This window comes from Bubalus kerabau, chromosome 1 (assembly GCF_029407905.1).
Source record: "Bubalus kerabau isolate K-KA32 ecotype Philippines breed swamp buffalo chromosome 1, PCC_UOA_SB_1v2, whole genome shotgun sequence".
NCBI lineage: Eukaryota > Metazoa > Chordata > Mammalia > Artiodactyla > Bovidae > Bubalus > Bubalus kerabau.
In genome coordinates, this window is record NC_073624.1 from 34,658,933 (window position 1) to 34,669,791 (window position 10,859).

The 10,859-nt window shown below is 38.4% G+C and overlaps 1 non-coding gene across 1 annotated transcript; it reads left to right on the forward strand.

Moving 5' to 3' along the window:
* The first annotated feature begins 238 nt into the window (after positions 1 to 238).
* On the forward strand, positions 239 to 311 carry TRNAK-UUU (transfer RNA lysine (anticodon UUU)). Its single transcript has one exon. It is a non-coding gene; the product is annotated as a tRNA-Lys (tRNA).
* Positions 312 to 10,859: the final 10,548 nt, after the last annotated feature.

Here is a 10,859-nt window from a genome sequence, read left to right on the forward strand (position 1 = left end):
AGAAAAATATATTTATAGTCATCTTTGCCTTCTTTTGCTAATATGCTTTATACCTTTTTCCTTCCCACCTTACTTAACAAGATACTGAAGATCGTTTCATAGGATGATATAAAGATATTTCATACAACTTAAAAAAAATTAATCTATTTTAATTGGATCTCATAACTGTTCACAACTGCATATGACTGCTTTGGGTAGATGTACCATTTATCAACCCCCACCCCCCACCCCCGGCACTGCCTGAATAGCTCAACTGGTAGAGCATCAGACTTTTAACCTGAGGATCCAGGGTTCAAGTCCCTATTCAGGCAGCATGGTTCCCTTTGTGGGCTTCCCTGGTAGCTCAGATGTAAAGAATGTGCCTGCAATGCTAGACACCTGGGTTTGATTGCTGGGTTGAGAAGATCTCCTGGAGAAGGGATGGCTACCCACTCCAGTATTCTTGCCTGGAAAATTCCATGAAGAGATGAGCCTGGTTACAGGGCTGCAGTCTAAGGGGTTAGTTGGTCTGCTGTGTCCAATTCTTTGCAACCCCATGGACTGTGGCTCACCAGACTCCGCTGTCCCTAGGGCTGCAGTTTATCGGACCTCAAAGAGTCAGACATGACTGAGTGACCAACACTTTCACTTTCACGGCACTGCAGCCAGGCCTCAGATGCACTGTTCATTTCAGTGCAGTCGCTTAGTTGTGTCTGACTCTTTGCAACCCTATGGACTGCAGCACGCTAGGCTTCCCTGTCTATCACCAACTCCTGAAGCTTACTCAAACTCATGTACATTGAGTCTGTGATGCTATCCAACCATCTCATCCTCTGTCTTCCCTTTCTCCTCCCACCTTCAGTCTTTTGCAGCATTAGGGTCTTTTCAAATGAGTCAGTTCTTCACATCAGGTAGCCAAAGTATTTGAGTTTCAGCTTCAGTATCAGTCCTTCCGATGAACATTCAGGACTGATTTCCTTTAGGATAGACTGGTTGGATCTCCTTGCCGTCCAAGGGACTCTCAAGAGTCTTCTCCAACACCACAGTTCAAAAGCATCAATTCTTCAGCCTTCACCTTTCTTTGTAGTCCAACTCTCACATCCATACACGACTACCGGAAAAACCATAGCTTTGACTAAATGGACCCTTGTTGGCAAAGTAATGTCTCTGCTTTTTAATGTGCTGTCTAGGTTGGTCATAAGTTTTCTTCCAAGGAACAAGTGTCCTTTAGTTTCATGGCTGCAGTCACCATCTGTAGTGATTTTGGAGCACCCCCTCCCCCCAAAAAAGTCTGTCACTGTTTCGATTGTTTCCCCATCTATTTGCCATGAAGTGATGGGACTGGATGCCATGATCTTAGTTTTCTGCATGTTGAGCTTTAAGCCAACTTTTTCACTCTCCTCTTTCACTTTCATCAAGAGGCCCTTTAGTTTTTTGTCAGTGTTTCTGCCATAAGGGTGGTGTCATCTGCATATCTGAGGTTACTGATATTTCTCCTGGCAATCTTGATTCCAGTTTGTGTTTCTTGCAGTCCAGCATTTCTCATGATGTATTCTGCATATAAGTTAAATAAACAGGGTGACAATATACAGCCTTGACATACTCTTTTTCCTATTTGGAACCAGTCTGTTATTCCATGTGCAGTTCTAACTATTGCTTCTTGACCTGCATACAGATTTCTCAAGAGGCAGATCAGGTGGTCTGGTATTCCCACCTCTTTCAGAATTTTACACAGTTTATTGTTATCCACACAGTCAAAGTCTTTGGCATAGTCAATAACGCAGAAGTAGACATTTTTTTGGAACTGTCTCACTTTTTCAATGATCCAACAGATGTTGACAATTTGATCTCTGGTTCCTCTGCCTTTTCTAAATCCAGCTTGAACATCTGAAAGTTCACAGTTTACGTACTGTTGAAGCCTGGCTTGGAGAATTTTTAGCGTTACTTTGCTAGTGTGTGAGATGAGTGCAATTGTGTGGTAGTTTGAACATTCTTTGGCATTGCCTTTCTTTGGGATTGGAATGAAAACTGACCTTTTCCAGAGGCACTGTAGGGTACTCTAAATTCTTGAAGAAACACAATAATATTTGATGTTTGACAGACTGCACAAACACCTAGCTTTAAGCAAATTGCTATTTCAACATTAGATTGTGGCATGTTCCTTTTGATGATGTCATAGCTTTGCAAAGCTGAGCTTTTTTGTGGTTGCTGTGATAGAAAACAAATTCACATTGCAATCAATGTGAAATAGAAAATGAAGGAGGTGGAATTCAATCTCATTTTAAGGTTTGAGAAGTTGTGCTGCGGAGAAGGCAATGGCACCCCACTCCAGTACTCTTGCCTGGAAAATCCCATGGATGGAGGGGCCTGGTGGGCTGCAGTCCATGGGGTCGCTAAGAGTCAAACACGACTGAGTGACTTCACTTTCACTTTTCACTTTCATGCATTGGAGAAGGAAATGGCAACCCACTCCAGTGTTCTTGCCTGGAGAATCCCAGGGATGGGGGAGCCTGGTGGGCTGCCGTCTATGGGGTCGCATAGAGTCAGACACGACTGAAGTGACTTAGCAGCAGCAGCAGCAGCAGCTGTAGGTTTATATACTGTAGGTTTCTACATCCTCTTGCTAAATAATTGCAGTTACTTTAAAAAAAAAAACTTTATTTCAATTTATGTGTGTTATTCCTTTTCAAAATGGCTGGTAAGATGTTGGGACATAAATATTTATTAAGTCGTCTGAGCCTATCTACTTAACAAATATAACTGTTGGATGTTTCTTTTGGTTTATATATTCTATTAAAAAATTATTGATTCATTAAGGATGTTGTAATCTAGAAAGTTTGGATTTCTGGTTTTGCATGTAAAGAGCTTGGAAGTTGATGTTCTATTTAAGAAGGGAAAAGCTGAGCAGACTGAAAAATCAAAAACTCCTCTTGATCTGAAGGGAGCTGAGGACAAAGGGCAAAGCATTGTCCCTAAGATTGGAGAGACAGACAGGCAGATATAGGAGTCACAGCTTACTGAACTAGCGACCCATGAGTGAGAACTGCCAGTGGAACCAGTACCACCAGGATAAGAAAACTTGAGTGTAACTGATGAATTTCTGGATGCTCAGTGTGGACCAGTATGAGAGATAAAAACTCCAGGGGAATCTAGTCATCAGAGCCACTCCCACAACACACACACTTTTGTGAGTTTTATCTCCAGGAACTCAACCGGAGTCTCACAGTAAATAGTGCAGAAAGTCCCCTCAAGCTATTGAAAGAGGAAGGAAAATAAACAATTTTGAAATATGCCTGAGCTCTCTGTTCTTCTTAAGTCCTGGTCTCTGAAAAAACTGGTTAGCCAGAGCCTAACCTGATGGAGTATTAGCAGAACCAAACTGACCTGGCAGAAAGGAAACACTCAGCTCTTGTCAGTGATAACCATCGTTTCCCACCTAACGGTGGAGGGGGGAGGACTGAGAAACACTGTGAAGTTCGCTCTCTAGAGATATAGGCTCATTATAACAGAGACCTAATCATAGGACTGTAGACCACTTCCCCTCTTCCCATACCTTCCCTGTCCCCAAATCTTGGCACCACATTACTAAAGGCATATTTACAACAATTGCTTTTACCTGATCCATCATGTCCTTCTATCAAGAGAAAGTTACAAGGTATACTAAAAGGCAAAAATTACAATTTGAAGAGCAAGCTGGCTGCCTGTCTTGTCAGAACCAGACATGGCAGGGATGTTGAAATTATCAGGCTGAGAATTTAAAACAATTATGATTAATATGCTAAGGGCTGGGCTTCCCTGGTGGCTCAGTGCTAAAGAATCCATTTGCCAATGCAGGAGACACACATTCAATGTCTGGGTTAGGAAGATCCCCTGGATAAGTAAATGGCAACCCACTCTAACATTCTTGTCTGGGAAATCCCATGGACACAGGACCTTGGCAGGCTATAGTCCATGGGGTCACAAAAAAGTTGGACATGACTTAGCAACTAAACAACAAAAACAACAATGCTAAGGGCCCTATGAGTAAAGATGTATAACAAGCAAAACAGCTTATCAATGTAAACAGAATTCCTAAGAAAGAACAGTAAAGAAACGCTGGAAATTGAAACACTGTTCAAAAATAAAGAATGACTTTGATGAGCTCATTAGTAGACTGTATATAGCTGAAGAAAGAATCTTTGAGATTGAGGCTGTATCAATAGAGACCTCCAAATCCAAAAAACAAAGACTAAAAAACAGGACAGAATATACAAGAACTATGGGACAACTACAGAAGATGAAATGTATACATAATGAGAATAACAGGATGAGAAGTAAGAGAGAAAGGAACTGTAGAAATATTTAAAACAACAACTGAGAATTTCCCCAAATTATTGTGAGACACCAAACCCAGTTCCAGTGGTCATGTATGGTTGTGAGAGTTGGACTATAAAGAAAGCTGAGTGTGGAAGAATTGATGCTTTTGAGCTGTGGTGTTGGAGAAGACTCTTGAGAGTCCCTTGGACTGCAAGGAGAGCCAACCAGTCCATCCTAAAGGAGATCAGTCTTGAATATTCATTGGAAGGACTGATGTTGAAGCTTAAACTCCAATTCTTTGGACACTTGATGCAAAGAGCTGACTCATTTGAAAAGACTCTGATGCTGGGAAAGATTGAGGACAGGAGGAGAAGGGGATGACATGAGATGATTGGATGGCATCACCAACTCAATGGACATAGGTTTGGGTGAACTCCGAGAGTTGGTGATGGACGGGGAGGCCTGGCATGCTGTGGTTCATGGGGTCACAAAGAGTCAGACACAACTGAGCAACTGAACTGAAACCCAGATCTAGAAAACTCAGAGAACAGCAAGCAGGATAAATGCCAAAAAGCTACATAGAGGGATATTATTTTCAAACTAAAGAAAGTAAAAGATAAAGAGAAAATCCTGAAAGTAGCCACAGGGAGGAAAAAATAGCTATAGAAGAACAAAGACAAGAATTATATCCAAAATTTCCTCGGAAACTATGCAAGCAAGAAGAGAGCAGAGCAAAATAGGGTATTGAAAGAAAAAAATTACCAACCTTGAATTCTCTGCTCTGCAAAATTATCCTTCAGAAGTGAAGGAGAGATAAAGGCTTTCTCAGACAAACAAAAACCAAGGGACTGTGTTCCTAGTACACCTACCATACAAGAAGTATTAAAAGAAGTTCTTTAGAGAGAAAGAAAATAACAAGGTTAGAACCTCAGATCTATATAAAGAAAGGATGAGCACTAAACAAGCAATAAATGAAGGTAAAATAAATTTTTTAATTTTTCTTATTCCTATTTGATCTAAAAGATAATTTGTTCAAGAAAACAATAGCAACAGAATATTGAAATATGGATACATATGTATGTATCATATATATATATGCTTATGCATATATATATATATATATATGTGTGTGTGCGGAGAAGGCAATGGCAACCCACTCCAGTACTCTTGCCTGGCAAATCCCATGAATGGAGGAGCCTGGTAGGCTGCAGTCCATGGGGTCGCTAGGAGTCGGACATAACTGAGCGAGTTCACTTTCACTTTTCACTTTCATGCATTGGAGAAGGAAATGGCAACCCACTCCAGTGTTCTTGCCTGGAGAATCCCAAGGACGGGGGAGCCTGGTGGGCTGCCGTCTGTGGGGTCGCACAGAGTCGGACACGACTGAAGCGACTTAGCAGCAGCATGCATAAGTTAAATTAATAACAAGCAAGGATACAAGGTATGGTAAGAAGGAATTAGAATTATTTTGTTACTATAAAATACACTACCCATGAAATGGTATAGTGTTAGTTAAAACTAGACTTGGATTAGTTGCAAAAGTGTATTGCAAACTGCAGGGAATGTATAACTGACACGTAGAAAAGGAAAGAAAGTGGAATGGTATGAAATGCTAATTAAAACCACAAAGGCAGAAAAAGAGTGGAAGACAAAAATAGGAACAAAGACTAAGGGCAACAAATATAAAACAACAAATGTGGTAGCTATTAATCCAGTAATATCAGTAATCACTTGAATGTCCATGGTCTAAATGCACCAATACAAAGACAAATATTGTCAGAGTGCATCATATAAAGCTAAGAACCAATTATATGTTGTCTATAAGAAATCTACTTTAAATACAAAGTCACATGTATATTAAAAATAAATGAATATAGAAAAATACATCATGCTAACACTAAGCAAAAGAAAACAGATGGTCTGTATTAATTTCAGAAAAAGCACTCTTCAAAGCAAAGAAAGTTATCAAGGATGAAGAAATGCATACATAATAACAAAGTGTCAGTTCTTTAAGAAGGTATAACAGTATATGTATGTGACTAACAGCAGAGCATTAATCCATATGAGGCAGCAACTGGTAGCCCTGCAAGGAGAAGTAATGAAGCCACTATCGTTGTAGATTTCAACATCCTTTATCAGAAACGTACTGATCCAACAGGCAGAAAATCAGTAAGGACATAGTTGAACTCAACACACCATCAATCAGCTGGATATAATTGACATCTATAGACTACCTCATCTAAAACAGAAGAAAGCACATTCTTCTCAAGTTCACATGAAACATTCATCAAGACAGACCACATATGGGGCCATAAAACACATCTTGAAAAACTTAAATGAATAGAAATTATACAACATCTGCCCTCAGATCACAATGAATTAAACTAGGAATCTGACTAAAAAAATCCCCAAATATGTGGAGATTAAGCAACCCCCATCACACAAGACAAAGAAAAAAGCTCAAGAGAAATTATTAAATTTATTTATGATTAAAATTATTTTGAAAATGAAATGAAAATATGAGTTGTCAAAATGTGTGGGATGTAATAGAAGCAGTGCTTTGGAAACAAATAGCATTGGATGCATATATTAGTAAAAGAAGAAAGGTCTAAGTTAAGTCATTCAAGTTTCCACATTAGGAGACTAGAAAAGGAAGAGTAAATTAAATCCAAATTAAACCAGTGAAAAGAAATAATAAAAATTAGAGCAGAAATCAATGAAATTGAAAGTGGGAAATCAATATAGAACAGTGTAACCAAAAGCTGTTTCTTTGAAAAGATTAATAAAACTGATTATCAAGGAAAAAAAAAAAAGAGGGCACAGGTTGCTATCATTAGAAATGAAAGAATAGATATCACTGTAGATCCATGGACCTTAAAAGAATAAGAAAGGAACATTATGATGAATTCTATGGTCACAACTTGGATAACCTAGATGAAATGGAGCTATTCCTTTAAAGACTCAATTTGCCAAACCTCACAAATGAAGGGCTTCCCTTCTGGCTCAGCTAGTAAAGAATCCATCTGTAATGTGGGAGACCTGGGTTTGATTCCTGGGTTGGAAAGATCTCCTGGAGAAGGGAAAGGCTACCCACTCCAGTATTCTGGCCTAGAGAATTCCATGGATTCTGTAGTCCATGGGATGACAAAGAGTCGGACACAACTGAGCAACTTTCAATTTCACTTTCAAACATGAAGGAATAAACAATGTGAGTAGGTTGACATCTAGTAAACGAATTGCATTAATAGGCAATAACCTTACAAAACAGCATCAGAGGTGTTCACTAATGAATTTTACTAAATATTTAAGGAAGAAATTGTACAAACTCTCTACAATTTCTTTCAGAGAATGGAAACAAAGGGAATACCTCCTAATTCATTCTATGAGGCTGTTTTTTTATTACCCAAATTTCAAAACCAGACAAAGACATTACAAGAAAATAAAATTACAAACCAGTATCTCTCATAAACATAGATGTAAAAATCTTCAACATATATTAGCAGATTGAATGCAACACTGCATAAAAAGAACTATACTCCATGCTCAAGTGGGATTTATCCCAGGTATGCAAGGCTAATTCAGCAGTTATATCAATTATTATAATCCATGACATCAACAGTCTAAAAAAGAAAAATCACATGATCACAACATAGATGCAAAAAAATAAAAAATAAAAAAAACCAAACCAACAAAAACCAACACTCATTCTTGTTAAAAACTCCCAGTAAACTAGGATTAGAGGGGAATATCCTCAACTTGTGACAAAAAAATATTTACCAGAAAACATCATACTTAATGGTGAGAAGTCTGAAGCTTTCCCACTAAGATCACAGGCAAGGCAAGGATGACTCCTCTCAATACTTCTTTTCAACATTATACTGGAAGGTCTTGCTAATGTAATAAGAAAGGAAAAGGAAATAAAAGGTATAAGACTGGATGAGAAGAAGTAAAATTCTCTCTGTTGGCAGATGATCATGATAATCTGTGTGAAACCCTAGTGAATTGACAAAAATATGAATATAAAGCAAAACCAAACTTCTGAATCTAATAAGCATTTTTAATAAGATTGCAGGAAATGAAGTTAAAGCACAAAAGTCAATCACTTTCCTATACACCAGGAGTAATCAGGTGAAATTTAAAATGAAAAACACAATACAATTTGGATTAGCACCCCTTCAAAATGAAATACTTAGGTATAGATCTAAATATATACAAGATCTACATGAGAGACCTATAAAATTTGATGAATGATATCAAAGAATAATTAAATGGGAAGATATTCCATGGGAAGAAACAACACTGTCAGGATTTCAGTTTATCTCAATTTAGATTCAATGTAATTCCAGTAAAAATCTAGCAAGTAATTTTGTGAATATTGAAAAACTGATCATAAAGTTTGTATGTGAAGGCAAAGGATCCAGAATAGCCAACTTGATATTGGAAGAGAACAAAAGTGAAGGACTTAAACTATGCAACTTCAAGACTTACTACAAATCTGCAGTATTCAAGACTGTGTTATTGGTAAAAGAATCAATGTAATAGAATTAAGGACCTAGAAATAGACCCACATGAATGTAGCCAAAGGATCTTTAACAAAGAAGCAAAGATAATACTATAGAGCAAAGATAGTCGTCAAAACTGGTGACGAAACAACTGAACATCCACCTGGAAAAATTAAATCTTGACACAGACCTTACACTCTTCACAAAAATGAACTCAGAATGGATCACAAACTTAAGTGTAAGGTGAAAAATTGTAAAATTCCTAGAATACAACATAGGATCAAACCTAGATGCTTTTGGATATGGTGATGACTTTTTTGATACAATATAAAATGCATGATTCATGAAAGATATAATTGATGAAGCTCAACTTTATTAAAATTAAAAATTGCTCCACAATAGACAACACTTAGAGAATGATAACGCAAGCCACAGACTGGGAGAAAACATCTCCAAAGGACAGGCAGGGAGACTAGTTAGGAGTCAGTAGAAATTGCTTCAGGCTAAAATGAGAAGAAATTGAGTGAGATAAAAGGGCACATTTTAAAATAATGCAAAAGAATTTTTAAAAATTAGGACTTGACATTAGATTGACTGGAGAAGATGAATGAAATGTTAGAGATTTCTAGCCTGGGACATGGAGTGTGGTGTGAGCAGAAAGAAAATAGGATAACATGAGAAACTCTAATATGACTTCTAGTCTGCACTTGGAGATCTATCTTAACATGTAAATGCCCCTAAGAGGGTTGTTAAGTGAATATGTTTATACTAAGATGTAACTGATTTCTATCAGCACTTTGCTTATGAACAGGATTGGATTTGGGAAAGGGCAAGGTGGATCAGAGAGAACAGGAGAAGGGCAGTGGACATGTGTCTGAGAGGAGGTGCAGAGCAGAGAAAAGATCATGATGGGAGGCTGCAGGCAGATAGATCAAGTTCACAGTTTCAATTTAAGTAACTTTGTATGAATAGCGTATATAATGAGGGACTGCACTTCATCTATTTTTGTTGTCTGCAAACACTTACAGGAGTCATTTTGTTGGCGAGTGGCAGAAATCCAGAGCATGTAGAAGTGGAAGTCTGAGTCTATTTCTAGCTCAAGCCCAGGAGATCTGGCTGATGAAATGGTGTCATTGGGGCACTGCCATTTCCATCTCTGGCTTTGCTTTTTTGCAGGTTGACTTCCTTGTCACACAGGCCTGTGCATGAATTGGTAAAGATGGTACTTGTTAGTTTTAAGATTACTTTTACTTATTTGTTTATTTCTTTAGTACCTTTTACTTCAGGGGACGAGAGAGAGAGAGAGAGAGAACCCTGTTCTTTGTTGTTGTTGTTGTTCAGTCACTAAGTCGTGTCCAACTCTTTGTGACCCCATGGATTGCAGCATGCCAGGCTTCCCTGTCCTCCTCTATCTCCCAGAGTTTGCTCAAACTCATGTCCATTGAGTCAATGATGCCATCCAATTATCTTATCCTCTGTCACCCCCTTCTCCTCTCATCCTCAATCTTTCCTAGCAACAGTCTTTTCCAGTGAGTCAGCTCTACACAATAGGTGGCTAAAGTATTGGAGCTTCAGCTCCAATCCTTCCAATGAATAGGAAGGTTGACTTCTTTTAGGATTGATCTCTATGCTGTCCAAGGAACTCTCAAGAGTCTTCTCCAGCACCACACTTTGAAAGCATCAATTCTTTGGTGATCAGCTTTCTTTATGGTCCAGCTCTCACATCCATATGTGACTACTGGAAAAACCATAGCTTTGATTATACAGACCTTTTTAGTTCTAGTAAAGTCCCTTGGAGTGGCATTGCTATGTCATGTGCCCAGCACTGCACCAATCAGGCAAGCAGGGTGGTACACTATAGTCCCTCCTGAAGCTGAGAAGGGAGCCTGACTCCAAGCACATGGACTGAAAATGAAAACACTTCAAGGTTTCCACTTGGTATAACAATTTTCATAGTGAAAACTTAGTAATTAAAAATGGAATGTGGAGTATTCATTACTTTAAAAAATGTAGCTTCTTATATGTAGATAGTATTATGGATATTCAGGTTCCTTTTCTCATCCTAAAAGAAGACCTTAGAGA